Below are 17,452 nucleotides of genomic sequence, written 5' to 3' on the forward strand. Positions count from 1 at the left end.
TTACATTCCAGTATGAAACTTAAATTGCCTATACATGATCGAACCATTTTACAGTGCTTACTGGTCGATAAAGAAGTTACATCAATTGGCACATTGCACATGATTGAGTCACTACGTCTTCTCTTTGTTTATAACACGTTTATGATCGCCAAGAGCAGTGAAATTCCTCCTGTGGCGAATAGAGGATTTTTTTTTTTCGGGAAGTGGAGAGGGAATGATTTGAAAAATAATTACAATTTTAATTTTTTCTTATAACTCACATTACTAGTGACACCAACACACTGGAATATGGAACAATAGTACGCGTTGATGACTATTGTAATTCGCTACAGTAGTACAACCCTATTTTACTACTCGTAGCCAACGGTACTAGTAGACTACAGTAGTACGTGTTTGCTACGGCTTCTCAGACTATTTTAATTGCACGTGTTATAACAGCTCAAACAACACTGCCTTCACTGATATTTTTCACATTTATTCCCATATTCTAAAGGAGGGGGGTTTAGCCATTTCTAGGCCCCACATACCTCCTTGCGCCTTGTCCTGAATCCATTTATAAACGTGATTAACATGTATAAATGCCTCAAGTTTTTTTTATTTTGCTACACGATTAATCCGCGATACATTCTTGGTGTTGGTAACAAAAGTTTTTCCCAAGTTTACAGACAATATCTGAAACAGTGCGGGGATATCTAAACAGCTTATTAATGCGCACAGTCTGAAGGACATCCAGACATCCCCCTTTGGAGGAGAGTAAAAAGAAGAAAAAAAAATTGAATCAGGCGTACGGGGCCCAGTACATTAATGGCGCAGGCAGAAGCTACGAAACCGTAACTAATCTGTAAGCAGCTTGAAAAAAAAAAAGGAATGGGAAAAAGTGGGGAAGGGGTGGGGGAGTGTAGGTATTTCTACGTCGGCCGCGAGTCAAAGCTCTCGCGACCCCGTCGACAAAGGAACTAACGAATGTCCGAGGGTACCTGTGATCCGATATCGCCGGCGTAATCCCGTGTGGCATGGCGGGAGCAATCCCCTTCCCCCCCCCCCTCTTTCAAGCGATGTGACCAGATGACGGACTTTTTTGTTCTAATTCCTTCACCCCCCCCCCTCCCCGCATCCTTAAAGCAGGAATTCGAAATATAATACGTTCCTGGTGGGAACCCTCGTAGTGCAACGTCGTTGGTGATTTGATCAAGAGTCGCCCTCGGAATTATCGTGAAAAAAAAAAGGGGGGGGGAGTTTAGCACGAGTTGCGCCATTGAAAAAACTTTGAGGGGGGATTCAAACCACACGTGTATGAGGGGGGGGGGGGGGAAGAGGGAATAAGAAAAAATATAACAAATGTACATCACTTGACATCGACTACCCCTAAAGTGCAATATATTGCTTCGTATTTTTGTGTTATAGGCCTCCTTGCACTAGAAAGAAACGATTTTGATAAACTAGTTTTTAAAAAAAAAAATCTGGGTTAGGACCTCCAGACCACTTGGTTGAAAACTTTCAACTTCAAAGTCCTAGGTAAGTAACTTTTTTTTTGGGGGGGGGGGGGGAAGATAGAGGTGGAACGATTGTTGGTTTGAGGGGGTGAGTGGAATGGGGAGATGGGCACCCTTTATTTACACTAACAACAACTTTTTTTAAATTTCCATAATAAATTTGCTAAAAACAAGCCGAGGGTGCGGTTTTGAATGCCCTCTTTGCGAGAGTTCATTACTTCCCAATTGCAATCTCCCACGCAAAGGAGAAAACCTGTCAAATTTTTTTCGAAAAAATACATCAGACAAAGGAGGCAGGCACATCGTATATACTCGTAGCGTTGCACTCAAAATCACTAAGGCGTGGCTCAGTAGATAGAGTGTCTGACTGCTTCGCTGGCTACTCAGGTTCAATCCCACGTAAGCTATTTTTTTATCTATAGTTTTTTCATTGATCACCTGAAAAAACACGTATATTTTTTTAAAAATACTATAAATAAAAAATACCGGGTTACGGATAATCAGCGTGAAATATTACGCTTTGTATATTTTTTTCGCGTTATCAAAAACGGAAATTCTAGAAGTACTATGTGCGTCATTGCCCTTATTTTATTAGGAGAACAGAAAATAGCATCGCGCACAAGATGCTATCAAAATAGATTCATTACTTTTTCACTACTTGAGCCCTCCAAAGATTACCAACATGTTGAAATACGCTTCATACGCTGCAAAACTGATTGAACTACGAGTCACAAAACCTTCTTCCATCTGTCTTATATATATATATATATATATATATATATATATATATATATATATATGTTTGTGCAATACTTTCACATGTATAAATTGCGTATGTTGCGAACAGAACATGTATTACGTTTTTATGATAAAAAAATGACAATAACAATGATGTATAAATATTGTTAAACTTTGGTATGTGTTTAAAAAATAAATTTATTTGTGCACTTAATAAACTAATTTTTTTGCTAATACAAACTTTAAACTACTACTATAGAAAATTCTGAATAGTTTCTAGTAATTTGTTTATCTTGTTAATATTGTACTGCTTAACATTGACATTTCAATAGTTCTGTATTTATGTTGGAGCAGTTTAACACAGTTTTTATTACATCATTCTAGATTAATTTTTTACAACTCATAACTTCAGCATTTAAAACTGGTCGAAGACTAAATAAGTAAACAAATCGAGCAGCTGAAAGGGACTAACTCACCCAGTATGGCGCCCACTATCACTGGAATCCCTGCAATTGGACTCTCACTGCCCCGATATTTCTCACACGTAGACGCAGTGCATTGGTAACAGCCGCAGGTATTTTTCAGCCAAGATGAACACCAGTGTAGCCTTACTTAAAGAACAGGCCCTCGTCCACGAAAGTGCAGCCTACCTGTAAAAATCAATCAAGACAAATAAAGTCGTAATAAAAAGGTTTTTGTTGACAAAAAATTATATACCAAACAAAATCTAAATTTAAAAATTCTCTTTCGTCCTATACGAAACAATTTAACTTAAAATTGCTGATTCTGTTAACTTCAATATCACAGAAGTTTTAGGTTGTGACCCCAGTATTAATTTAGCATCTATTTTAATATGATCCCTCAATTGGTTTCGAAGATGTGATACACCAAAATTGATTTCATTAAAGTAATACTTTAAGAAAAACGTTTATATACCATCGTGCCAACATAAAACCTATTTAATTTCGTTAAGTTTATTTCCGGTTTAGTTAGGTTGTGCAATTATAATTTATAATGCCCAATGAACAAGCTTCTTACCAAAGTAGATATTAATTAAATAAAGTTCGTTTCAGCCACTGAAGTTATACATAGCACGTTTTCGAAATTAATTGCTTGCTCCTGAAAAACCAAACACGTCAAGAAGCGATGGGAATAAAGTATTACATTTAATATATCTTGCTTAGAGACAAGATTTTTTTTGTTTGATTTTTTTGGAGGATTAATTTTTAAACTGTATTAATTTGGTGTTACTGTTTTTTTAATATAAATTATGTTAATTTAAAAATATTGCACATTAATTAACAGACCCACTCCACATGAAAGCTATTTATTCCAATCGTAGAAAAGAGGACGGTGTCACAATGTGCGGTTTGAATGGAGCGTTATTTAAATGACACATGCATTAGGGAATTTTGATTTAATACAATTTCTTGGATAACATGGAGACGAAAGCACAGGCGAACAGATTAAAACCTAAGTATCAGACAGCACAAGAATTCCGTGGGAGGCATTTATTCAAGAAATAATAATAATAATAATAACATCACAGACGTACATAGTGGGCAAACACGTACGAGACAGTTTCAACAATAACAGTAAATGCAGGCAGAAAACAAAACCTGGACAACCAGCAAATGTACGAACACAGCGATGAAGATAAACTGTGTTCGCCGGTGTTGTCGTCGTTGTGTTGTCCATTAATATCTGTTTATCTTCATCGTTGGGTTTATCTGTGTGAGACATGGCTGATTAAGGCTTGTACTATGTGGGTTTACATTTTCATTTATTTTTTCTTAATTAGCCTTCTTGAATTTTTTTCATGACAAACCGCGCAAAACTGCAATCGCATACGTCCAAGAAAACGAACCGGAGCAGTCGCAAGTTTCCACTCAATGATTTCTTCAAGATCAGTTGTTTGAATGTTCGTTTTATATAAAAACAAACTCGGTGCATTCTTTAAGTACCTGCATCGTGCACTCTTAAGGAAAGGCTGTCGAAATAAAATTCAGCAAAAACAACACAGCTGCGGAAGTTTTGGCCGCAGCGGCAGAAACGCAAAGTGTCACAACAGCCTCAGAAAACACAACATTTTCCCTGCCCAATCACAGTTTCAGTGGAAGGGTTATGTTATTCGCGCAGTGGTACCGTTAAATTTCCAGTGTCGAAGAATACGCAGTGGATAAATAAACCTCGCTTCCCCCCCCTCCCCCCCCCCCGTTAATTTAGCCGGTAAGTGTTGAATTTTTTGAAATGACACTTCTAATGCGACTTCCAACAAGGTTGCGTTAAACGTTTAACGCTACCATAGAGGGGGTATGAAAGCACTGTTGCGTTAAACGTTCAACGCTCCTGGGGAGGGGGAATAGAAAGAGACAGAGCGAGAGTGAATGCGTGGCACTCGAACGCATGCGCGTAGTATACCTAGTAAACGTTAGTTAACTAATTCCGAAAATACCCATGTTTTTTTTTGTTGAATAAATCAATGGAAAAATTTAGAAGGCAGCAAGGCAATGCCTGTGCTTTGATAACAAGGGAATGCTATCTAACCGAGTTGAATTTATCCTGAAATAATCAATACATTTGGTTTCGTCCTCAAAGGCAACTGCTTCATTAAATGATTAAATTCTTTAAATTATTTTGTTTTAATAATAAATTTATGAACCCATATTTTTTTTACGTTCGCATACTTTAAAAGCCAGCAGAATGTCATCATCGTCGGAATCATCACTCGAATCCTACGGCATGCGTCTCTCCGACATCGCGAACTGGACTGTCCTGACTGGCCGCCTGGCGCAGCGAACATAGCGAACATAGCGAACATAGCGTAGCTGTCTGTGTGGCCTCAACTTTAGCCATGTCAGGGAAATAGATTCAAGTAATTGATGAGCTTTTAACAAAAACCATTGTAAAAAATCAATTTTACGTAGTTTTTATTATTCTGAGTAGACCGCTTGTGGACATGAATAGAAATAACGGTTAAGAGTAAAATCAGCAAATGTCTGTGCGATATGAGGATATAAAATATGGTGCATTCGCAAAAAATAACCATTCTCCACAATTTTTTAGCAAAAATAACACCGTCAAAAATTATTTTTAAAATAACCAATATCCACACATTTTAAGCAAAAATAATCATTTTCTACAGTATAAATAACTTTTTTACTCACACAATGGAAAACAACAATATTATTTTTTGATTGACTACTATACAAGCCGTTGAATAACAAAAAGTATAAACGTTTCTATTAAAAAAAAGAGGTTAGCCACATGTACAGGATGGCATACATACAAATAAATGTATTATTTTTTAATAAATTTGCAAATTCACATGAAAAAAACTACATCACTACAAAATAGTTTCGCAGAAATTCTGGGTTCGGATTCTTTCTCGGGCATTTATGCTTTGTGTTGTCCCAGTACTTCCAATAGCTATAGTTATTTGTAAACTGTTCCCTGAATAGCTTCCCGGGATTTGCTGCGGCGCATTAATAAGCATAATAAAACACAATAAAGTCAAATAATTGAATATTAGATTTTCTTTTACCAAAGATTTTTAAAAAATGTATGCTTGAATGAAACATGAATTCAAATGTAAAATCATGCGGTTATTTAGTAAAAAAAAAAAAAAAAACAATATTTCATAAATGCAAAAACCATGGACGTATGTTTTACAAAGTAACAATATCGTTCTTGTAGTATTACAGTCTATTTCTTGACAACTGGTTTCCAAAGAGAATCTTTTATGAAAGTAAAGAAAATATTTTTTCCCCTGTGCAACGGAACACGCGGAGTTGGGGGGGGGGGGGGGGGGGAGAGTTGCAAAGGAGTTGTGTGTGTGTGTGTGTGTGTGAAAAGGGCAAGGTGTGAGTGGAGAAGGGGGGTGGACAGAGAAATGAGAAATATTACTTTCCTGTGTCCCTTCTCACGCACACCTTGTGAGGCTAATAAATGCGACTGTTTTATTGAGACGGCAGCCGCCTTCAGAATGAGGGGAAAATGGGGTGGTTCGGGGGGTTGGAGGGGGGGGGAGGAGGTAAAATGGGGTAATGCGATTTCAAGACTAAGATGTCGGAATTTAATTTGCCCTGTCGCGGATAAGGCACGACGAAATATTACCTTCCCCCCCCCCCCCATAACCGTGCGTGTGTGTATTCAAATTAGCTTCTCTCCCGTTTTTGCGTCTCGGAAGGTTGGGAACACTTCCAGTGTCGTATAAACGATGGCCGTAATTAGTTTCCAGCCTGCGAGGACTGTTCCGGCATTATTAGTTTACGAGCAGTGAGTGGAATATCAGTGCCTAGCACAATACTGAGCATGTATTTTCGACATATAATTGAGTGAGGGGCAGAGAGCTCTTGATGATTGGAATTGTACTGTGATTATATTATTATGCCAAATATACTGTATTGCAACACATTCTTTAATATATTCATATCTCATATACCTTATTTAAATGTAATATTAAGGCACAGTTATGTCATTCTAACAATGGCTAATAAATTGTTACTATAACTATAATCATATTGCATAGGTTGGTCTTTAACATACGCACTTTTCATCAATAATTTTATTAAAAAACATTTTGTAATAAAATGTTAATAAAACTGTTATCGTATGGCATAGGTATATTATTAAAAGAATCCCAATTTCCATTCATGCCAAGTATAATAAAATATGTTACAAAATATATTATAAATATTTTTATAATAAAAAAAACATATTTACAACCGTATGGCATGTGTAAATCCTCTACCCTATGTCACTTCGATTTGTACCATATACATATATGTAAAAACATATCATATAAAACATTAAAAGTTTTGTAAATAAACGTTTAAATTTAAAGTATTACCACATAGGCATACCTTTAGTATACATCCCTTTACACACACATATATCATAACTTACGCTAAAAATACATATGAACAGTTTTAATATGTCTATTAAACTTTAAGATATATAAATAATTCTAGGTCACTTCACCTACTACGGCGTAATTTTTTAGTTTTTGGCTGATTCCAGATTTTGATGTAGAAAAATATTTTGAAATTTGGGACATTAAATGTTCATTTGTTTGCATATCTCAGTAGTGGAAACTTTAAATGAAAAGATTTTTTTTGTATTTGGCCAGTCGCAATTTGTCAAGCAAAAAATAATTATCAATGTTGCCTGAACTTTTATGAAGAGCAGATAAAATGTAACTTATAATTGCTGGCCAAATTTGGTACAAAAAACATAATGCAATGCGTATTTCAAAATACGTGAAAAAAGTCCTTCAAAGAAATAATGGCGTGAAAATAAAACACCGTAATGATATATTTGCCACCATAATTTATTAAATTTTAGATTTATGATTTAAATAATGTAAGGTATTTAATGAAAGCTCGAAATAGCTTAAACACAAATTATTTCGCAATCTTATTTTTTTCCCACTTTTGCATATTATTATATTGCATAAGTATACATACACGGTAAAACATTACTCGGAAGTGATCAATGAACTTAACTTTTTAACATCGGTAAAAAACCGTACCTTTTAATTTAGTTTAAAACCATTATAAAACAACAAATAGTGTACATGGGAATAATTGTCATTTGATACAAGAATATTAAAGAAGTTGGTACTGGATACTGAAATGACTATCACTGAATGTAAGAGTTACAGTTATTGACTGTGTTAGCTAACTTAATGTGTTATGCGTCGAACAATATTGAAATAAAAACCAACCAGCGAATTCTATGCACTTTCTATAACAAAATTCTCGTTGATTATTTAGTTTCAAATTGAAACTTTCCATACATCAAACGCTGTCACAGTAATAAAGTATTTTTAATAAAAAAAATAATATCCAGTAATTAGAATACATTAGGCTACATTTGAAAAAAAAATTTAACTATATATCTCCAAAACTCTTAAGTAATAGAGTAGGCTACCCAGGCATTCAATTAGTCTAATATATAATATATTTGGTATGTTATATGATAAATGTAAACTTAAAAACAAATGTTTGTCTGTTCGTCTTCTATACGCTCACGCATCGTTCATCCGATGGAGTTGAAACTTTGCACACTTGACTTTCGAAACAAGGGGAAGGTCACTGTCTAGGTGAAATTTCGATAAAATACAAAACCTTAAAGCATTATTTATTATTTATGAAATCTCGCCATTCCATCGTTATAGTACAGACTAACCACGAAAGAATGTGGGCTATTAAATGTAGTTCACTTGGCACGAGACAGAGTGCGCGTTGCATGCAATCGGCGAGCTATCAATATCGATATTAGACTATGCGAGTGCACTCTATACAGTAATCAACTTAACCAAATATGAATGCGCTGCAGATAAAGACTGTCAGATTGAAAATGTATTTGAAATAAATTTTAAATATCACCAACTTCGTATTTTTGTTAGTTAAATAAGTTAACTGTAATTTTCTAAAAAATAATGGTTTACAACATAACAAATCGTTTTATACGAGAAAATAAGTTTATTGATGGCGGGAACGAAAAATTTTACACATTGGAAGGGAAATCGTTGTAATGGTATTTATATTACTGTCTATGTGAGATTATGATAAAACAATCCTTAAAGCAAAATTAATTTATTCTTGATAAATTTTCGTTATTGCATTGATAACTCATCGTTCATCCGATCTCTATGAAATTTCGCATGCTTAACATTTGAAACCATAGAATGGTTGTCTGTTCTGAAGTATCTGATATAGTAGCTGTATAAAGGATAATATGCTATAAATTTTTTAATAACTTAAAAAGAACTCACTAGGAAGAATCTTAAATATGCCATCATGTAGTGAGTATTTTAAAGAAACATAATACCAACACATCTGCAAGATATTAGTGTTAGATTTCATTATAACCAAAAATTGTTTTGCTAAGCAGAAGAAAAAAAAAGAGTTTAAGGGTCGTTCTCATTTTGACTTCAAGTATTGAAATGGCAAAGATTGTATACATTAACTCCCTTACTTCTTATCTCCATGTTTCAAACACAAGGAATGTTAGGTGAAATTTCGATAATACCAAATCTTAAAGAAAAAATTAAGGTGATGGGCGAGTAGTATAAGATAATTACCAGTAAGTACTTTATGTCAGTTCCTCTTTCCTATTGTCCGAATAATAATGGTGGCGTGCTAGTTGAGAGAAATAGAGATAGATATAGAGAAAGTGAGTGAAAGAAAGAGAGGCAGAGAGTGATGGTGTGAAATAGAGGGGGATAGAGATAGAGAAGGATAGAGAGAGAGAGTGATAGAGAAATACAGAGTGATGGATATATATATATGTACCGAGAGGTATAGAGCTATATATGTATAGATTGAGAGAAATTATATAGGAGATGGATATATATAGAGATAAAAATAAAGGGTTAGAGATATAGAGAATGATGATGTTCCGACTTTCTGTGTATATAGTTTGAGCATGTTTAGTGTAGTGTACAGACTTTGAACATTTTAAACTTCCTGCTTTGCAGGGCATTGTGGTTGGTCACTCTGGAGTGGCCAGGAAGTAGGTTGGTGCACCTGCGCACAGGAAGAGGACATTCTGATAATCAGCATGGTGGTGAGTGGATGTTGGTTACTATCGCGACTCGTTTCAATCGAACTATAGTTGCTTACAAATGTTGCATCCGCTAATTATTTCAGTCCACATCTCTTCGTGCAACAGATACAGCTATATTTATATAGAGATATACATATATAGATAAATGTAGATACATTTATAGTGATATAGATATATATGGATATATATAGCGAGATATATAAATATGTATAGGGAGATTGAGAGATATGAAGTGATATGGAGAGACGAATATAATGAGATAAAAAGATTTTAAGAGCTATATAGTTACAAAGAGATAAAGAGAGATAGAAACACGTTCTTTATATGTGTGTACAAACTTGAAAAAACTTACAAAAAATTATAAAGAGGCATTGCAACGCATGCCGGGCATTAGCTTGTATATAATTGCTCCAACCGCGAAAGCTGTAGGTTGCAAATAAACAGGCAGCTGGAAAATTTATCAAAGAGTGATTTTTTGTAAACCATAAAATTAACTTTGCGAATGTGACGAAACAAAAACTTTTCTGGACACGTACACCTTTTTAAAACCTCCAACGAAGACTAGGCGGATTTTATAGTCTAGTTGCAGCCTAGTTACAAAAATTTTTTTTACTAGTTGCAATATAATTATAGTCTAGTACTAGCTTTGCTGTATACTATTGTTAGCCTAGTTATAGTCTAGTTTTAATTTGGCTCTAATGTAGTTCTAACCTAGTTTTAAACTCCTACGTTTATACTATTTTAGTCCATTAATAATCTTGTTCTAGCCTATTATTAGTCAAATTTTAACCTTGGTATTGCCTAGTTACAGTCTAGATAAGTATAAATATAGTCTAGGAACAATAAACTACAACCACTTTGTTGTAAAATTGGTGAAACTGTGAACTTTTCGAGGACCATGAAAAATAGCAGGATAAGTAAAATCTCTCGATACGGTAGATGCGATGTTTGTCATACAACAACAGAAAACTATCGATACCATTTGGTGTGACAGTTGAGGCATTAATTATTACTTTGATAATTTAAAAGCTACCCAACTGAATTTTTTATTTATTATAAAATTTTTGAGTAAATAGGAAGACGTGAAAATTTCCAGGTGACGTGGTGAAACGTTTCTCTCATGCGTACAACACATGTCTTAAAATAACATGAAATTCTGTTTTAAGTAGCACAAACCGTGAATTTAAAGTTACTTTAGAAAATATTATCGCTAGAAATGAAAAAAAAAAGATTTTACTATTCATGCCCAAATTAGAGTGTTAGTGCACAACCTACAAATTTAAATAAATATATGCAATGTTTAATGCTAGACATAATACTAAATATTATAATTAATAATGTTGGATGTACTAAAATTAATGATGAAAATAACTAATGGTATTATAGTAATTTGACAGCCAATAGCACTGCATAAGGATGATTTAATTTTCTGAATATTTTTACAGTGATATATACAAATATTTACACGTCTTGCTTTCAGAAAATAAAAATATGAGTATGTTGCTAATATTTTTCGTAAGCTTGTACATTGACCAGAAAGTTAAAAGTTAGTTAGTGGTTTATTTAAAACCTTTAAATTTTAAGTTGCTGTTGATAACGGTAAATAGATAAAACAATAAAAAATTTAGTTATTTAGAATATAAACCCAGTTCATTTTGTAAAAACTCTAACAGTGGATTCCACCGTATTTGAATACAACAGTAATAGAAAATGTACGATAAAAGTGTGAGAAAAAAATGGGTGGTTTGATTGTAGAAATATTTCCATTTACTTATTTGCTCTTTAGAGCCGTAAAATATGTGTAAATGTTCATAAAAACCATGGAAAAAGAGTATATGTAACTTTTTAAAAGTATTTCTGTCGTCATACCAGTGGAAATGTATATTTTTAAGCTTCGTAACACCCATTCGTCAACTAATTTTAAGATGTGTTTTCTACGAGTTATAAAAACCCCTCCCCTTTCTAACCCATTAAACTCACCTAAACTTGGGGGGGGGGGGGGGACGACTTGGATGGTAAACGTTTTTAAAAAAATACTATATATCATGACTGAACAAGTAAATTGGAGCGCATAAAAAACCGAGTGCTAAATTTTTAATTTTTAAAAATAATTTCAGCCAATAGTGTTGAGTTTCTAAAACATGTCGCCTATTCCCCCCACTTACCCGAGTAAAATTTATAAATGTGTAGTGAAAATGTAGAGTGATAATATAGGCGGATAACCGGTAGGTTAGTTTAGGTTAGGTTGTCGCAACTAAAACGAAAGTTTTATTTTAGGTTAGTTTAGCCTTATTCAAAATACTCTACGTCCATAAAATATATTAAAACGTGCAATATGGTGGTGTTTGTTTTTTTCATGGGCGCTCGGCAAACTTCGGAGAACTCCGGAACTGCTGGGGCGTAGCTGTGATCGCTGTCAATCGCTGCCATGGCTGGCCAATCCCCTCCTAGCACATGATGCATGCGACCCTCTCCCTGCATGGCTAATCCCAGCATGACTAGGCGTATAGGCTTCGGCCTGAGACGCACCTAGGTCCCTCCCTAACCCGGACCCCTCCAAAATACACTTAGTTTTAGTTAGGTTAGGAAAAAAAAATCAATCTGTGATCCCTGTGAGCTGATGGCTTCACCAACAAAGGCGCGCTAATACCCGTGGCGATGAAAGACAGTCGAGTGCAGGGTAGTGGATGCCGGCGAGGCGGCTAGCCCATGCAAGTCAAAAGTCGCGGCAACGCAGTGGTGCGGTGTACAGGACCACAGGCGTCGCAAGGATATATATTTTTTTTTGGGGGGGGGGGGGGGGAGATTACAATTGATTTAGTTGTTGAGGAATATCCATCCCATGGGAAAAAAGCGAGGGGTCCGTGGGGTCCTCCCCCGGGAAAATTTGGGGTTTGAAGGTGCAAAAAGATGGTTTTTAGGCATTTTTCTTTCCTAAATATTCTAATTATAGTTGGTTGCAATATATAATTTATTTTTTATAAAAAAATATTTTCGGAGAACAAATTTGTAAAAACACAGTGCTCACATTACCACGATTGGACTAAATGCACCATGCGCAACATATGGGTTATATCACAGAAATCATATTAATAATATAACTACGAAACTAAATATATTATTGGAGGGGACGAAATTGAAGACTTTTATTATTGGGGGGGACGTGTCCCCCCCGTCCCCCCCCCCCCGGTTGCGACGCCCATGACAGGACTCATGCACGGACGCGACGAAGGAAACATTAACGACGCGTCCCAAGAGAAGATCAGTAGTAGGAAAAAAAAGGGAGGATCAGAAGATACCTTTAACACCTTACCTCCCTTTCCCTTCCGCACAAGAGACCCAACGTTTCGCAAAGCCGTGCGGGTTGCAGCACGTTGCGCAGCCAGGGGTCGGATAAATCAACACTAACAAACCTGTTACATGCAAGGCGAGAGCTATTCGTTACTCCCCAATGGAGGTTTGGTAGGGGAGGAGAGGGGAGGTTCTTTTACGACTGGGGAAGCCCGCTGCAGCCGGGCCACGCCACACCTCGCCGATGTGGCGGTGTATATCACTCGTGGCCCGAGAAGCGGGGCCGCGGGGCCACGGGAAACAAGCATCAGGGATATTCCCTCCTTCGTCCGTTCGTAAATCGTGAGGATGCACAGAGGCAGACCTCCCCCTCCCCTTTTCCAAAAAAAAAAAAGAAACCAATCCTGGCCGATTTCTCACCACCAACCCAAGAACCCGCTCAAGACGCCCTGATCAATTCAGGTGGCCAATAAGGTCTTGCCGATGTCGACAACCACGTACCTGGTATGACGATGGGTCATCCTATTCGACATCATACGATATCAGGGGCGAAAATCTGTTGAAATCTCGAAAAGGGAGGGGGGGGGGGGTGGAGGTTGCAGAATTACGTTTAACATTCGAAAGGGAAATTTTAAATTCCAGAAGGGAGGCGCCCGCGTTCCCCTATCCAACATCCTCTCCGCCCTCCTGCGGCGATTCACGCTCATATCATAGCCTATCATGTCGAGGGTAACATCTCGAGATAGTATGTTAAGGATGGCATTTGCCTTGTGATATCAGATGACACGTCGACGACCTATCAAGCCACTGTGACAAAAATCCATCATGAGTGTGTATATATATATATATGTATATATATACTAGCTGACCCGGCAAACGTTGTTTTGCCATATAAATTATTTCTAGGGAATTTATAGCTGCAGTACCCGGCGTTGCCCGGGCTGAACACAGGGTGAAGGGCACCTTTTTCGAAATCAGATGTAGTTAGTAATTGTCTTCTTAATTTGAATTTCAAGTGTGCAAAATAATTTATATCACTTTCAGATCCCGACAGACATTCTGCCAGTGTATAGTTATTTACCTGTATACATCTAAAAATTGGTTGTCTGTATGTAGTCTAGACTCTATAAAGCACTATAGAAAAAAGCTTAAAAATAAGATATTACTAATATTGAAAAGATTTCATTATCTAGCTAATGCTCGGCATGCATTGCAATGCCTCATTCAGTTTTGTTTTGTAATATGTTTGAAGTAGTGACACATACAAATCATCTATCTCTCTAAATATATATTTATCTCTATCTACATCTTTATACATCTATGTATCTCTCTATCGCTATTTATCTCTTTATATCTACATATTTACACATATATATATATATATATATATATATATATATATATATATATATATATACCTCACACTATCTCTATCTCTTCTATATATAAATCTCTATATATCTCTTTATCTAACCCATTTCATTCTCTATACCTCGCTCTATCTCAACTTATCTCTCTGTCTCTCTCTATCTTACTCTATATATATCACTCTATCTCTGACTCTCTTTTATATTTAAATAAATTGTGTCATGCGTGCACAATTATACAACAAAAACAGACGAAGTGCCGCTATATAATATGAAATAAACAAATTTTTTTGAAACGATTTGTGCTCCAACTATTGAAAAATAGTTATACCGTCTCAGAAACATTCACGGGCATGCGCATAGCAACTCACCAAAATTTCATCGCAATTGGATGAATGGTATAGGAACGCATACGGCACAAACAAACGAAAATTAAAGACATGACAAACGCATCAAACGATGGTGCGTTTAAAATTCAAGGCAACTCTATCTATTGACGAAGTTAAGAACAAAACTGTTATGAACGCCTTTTTTTTTTTTGCTAGCCGCTGCGAGCTCCACTAAGCTGGCTGGTCTCACCAAGGAGAAAAATGTGAATTTCCCAGACCTTACTATGTGTATGATCGCGTGGCAGACATAAAGAAATGACACTCACTCACTATTTGTATGTCTATGACCTATGATTTTTCTGTTATAAAATGAAATTATCACTTTTTCACTCCCTTAGGGATGGAATTTCATATTAATATGTGGTCTATGTGTTAATCCAGGTAATGAGCTCGCTGTAGGCGGGGAAGGTTGATCAAGTGTTAATTGATCAGCTATCGACCGGGGTTGAAAAATATAAAATTCTATTAAAAATTAAGGGTTTGTGATAGAAGGGTGAAAATTTAGGGTTGTATGTATTTTTTAATGCCACATTATAAAAATTTTTTTAAAAAAATTTGTCCAAAAAATTTAAAAAAATGTTAGGGGTGGACAACCCTTATCACTTAGGGGTATGGAAAATAGATAGTAGCAGATTCTCAGACCTACTGAATATGCATACAATATTTGATAAAAATCAGTCAAGCCGTTTCAGAGGAGTATGATAACTAACACTGTGACACGAGAATTATATATATATATATATATATATATATATATATATCGTTTATAGGTTAAAAATTACTCCAAAGATATTTTAAAATTATTAATTAAAATAAAAATTTAATGTATGTTATATATTAAAGTGATAATATTAATATTCAATAGAAATGTGTCAACGTCTTGATATATTAAAATATTAATTTGCAAAGCAAATTTAAAAATAAAAGAGTTATTTGTTTAGTAATTTTGTTTCTATGATTTTATAAATCAATATCTAACCCCGCAACACCTTAAAACTGGGAAAATTTCTACTTTTTGAATAACAATTTACAAGAAAATAATCCCTTACCCTGACTACGATGTACTTAACAAAAACGCTCTTTAGTATTAAAACAGTGGACTTCTTTGATAAGAACGTCTATAGGGAACATTACTTCCTGCGTCTCGCCAGTAAAGAACTCTCAAATCACGCTGTCTACCGCTCTATTACTACTGCCTTTATGCAGACCACTCGCACCGGTCCCGTGATCTGCCAAATTACCCCTGATTAACCTGAGCTAGCACCACATAACTGTCCTGCAAATGGTTCTGGCAGACACCCAGCCGAGTTGTAAGTCAGAAAGGATATTCTTGTGTTGTTGATCTGCTGTGCACTCTCTTTTGTCCGTTTTCAAGGAGTCAGCAGTTTCTCTCTCAGGCGAGGTCATTGGACGATTCACTGCTATGCTTTTCACGGCACTAGCGTTAATAGAAAGAAAACTTGGCAGCAAAGTTCACGGAATGCGCAGCGAATCAAAACTCGCGAGATGATACGATTAATCGTTAGCACACTTCCTCTTATTCAATTTATAGTTCTGGTACGAAGAGAGGAAAACCACAGTTTAACACGGAGAAATATTTACTTGCTCTACAAAAATATTTTGTTTGCCTCAAACAAATTTCAACTGGTTTGTACATTCGAGATGAAATTATTTTGTTCGACCAAAAAAATCGTTTCTGCTAAGAAATATATATGAATTCAAATCAACTTATTTATCTCGCCCAGTATAAAAATTGCTGTGAAATAATCTTACAGAGGTGTAATTTTTTGCAATATTTGGTACTAGGATTTAACTCTTTTTGACACATAATTATAAAATTTTATAACGCAAATGTAACAGTTAGCGTAGTCCTTCAGGTTTACTCTATCTATTGATTTATTCAATATTTCAAAAAATATATGAGAAATAAGGGTTTTACCCCCTAATAACATCAAATAAATTATTTTACTACAGCGACAATTTTTGTAGTGGTCGTAGAAATGTGTTTGTTAAAATTTATCCATACGCTTACAGTTACATCTTAAATTATTTATCTTCATTTGGCAATAAATCAGTTTTATCCCAAATAAAAAAAAGTATATCAGTATTGGGAAAGCACGTGCTTTCAGTCCAATTAAGTGCATGCAGACGTATCTTAACGTTCGAATTCAGTCTCGAAAGGTTTTGTTGCAAAAATGTTGCTACCAAGAATTTGCTATACGCTATCCGCTGTTCTTAAAAAATGTTAGGGTTAATTATCATGGTGTATCTCGCTCATTTTCTCTCTCTTTTTAACTCTCTTTTCTCCCTATCTTTATTAGTTTAAATCCACCTTACTATCTCGTTTTTCCTCTTACTCTACATCTCTCTTTATCTATCTCTCGTAATATCTTTTAATTTTTCTTTAGCTCTTTTTCTCTCTCGTCCTCTGTGTGTGTGTTTCCACGGATGGACGAAGCATACAACTGAGACTGCAAAACCTTGTTTTTAAAAATATTCTTATATAAGTATTTGTTTTTGGACCATAAGCTCTTAAAGATAATCCTAAATGTAATTGGTCGCGCACAATCGGCCAGCACTGTCTTCACAGCTCGACAGT

The 17,452-nt window shown here is 35.5% G+C and overlaps 1 protein-coding gene across 2 annotated transcripts in view; it reads right to left on the minus strand.

Moving 5' to 3' along the window:
- LOC134538386 (uncharacterized) overlaps window positions 1-17,452 on the minus strand; it is an 835,281-nt gene that overhangs the window by 559,592 nt on the left and 258,237 nt on the right. The window contains exon 2 of one of the 2 annotated variants that reach the window (XM_063379669.1): window positions 2,708-2,881. The exons of the other annotated variant lie outside the window; for it this stretch is intronic. The gene's annotated coding sequence lies outside the window, so the exon portion shown is untranslated. The remainder of the gene's footprint in view (window positions 1-2,707; window positions 2,882-17,452) is intronic. 2 annotated transcript variants of the gene reach the window in all.

This window comes from Bacillus rossius, chromosome 13, assembly GCF_032445375.1.
Source record: "Bacillus rossius redtenbacheri isolate Brsri chromosome 13, Brsri_v3, whole genome shotgun sequence".
NCBI lineage: Eukaryota > Metazoa > Arthropoda > Insecta > Phasmatodea > Bacillidae > Bacillus > Bacillus rossius.